Genomic DNA, 432 nt, shown 5'->3' on the forward strand with positions numbered 1-432 from the left:
AGATCATTTATGTCAGTTAGGATACCATATCATCTTTCATGACTAACCCACCAGAGGGAGAGAAATGCATATGTAATGCATTTATAATCCCATCCTTCCAGTCCCTGACTTACTTCAACAACAATGGGAAGTTGGCCCTACTACGTGGAAAAAATATTTTGTAACAACAAGGCCAAATAGCAAAGATTTAGTTAGAGGGAAACAATTGTTGATAGTTTTGTGAATATTATCCAAAGATAATAAGCAAGGGATTTGTCCACAAAGTTAATTGCTACAAAAAGTACGACTGCATTCAAACAGCTAATTGCCGTACACCAAAAGGAGATTCCAGGAATTTCTTGCCTAATGAGCTCTCTGCAACCTTACAATATTCTCAGCATCACTTAGAAAAGCAGTTCCCACCAATCTTAGGAAAGATTGTGAACCCCGAAA

The sequence above is a fragment of the Galeopterus variegatus genome, unplaced genomic scaffold (assembly GCF_000696425.1).
Source record: "Galeopterus variegatus unplaced genomic scaffold, G_variegatus-3.0.2 Scaffold8878, whole genome shotgun sequence".
NCBI classification, from domain to species: domain Eukaryota; kingdom Metazoa; phylum Chordata; class Mammalia; order Dermoptera; family Cynocephalidae; genus Galeopterus; species Galeopterus variegatus.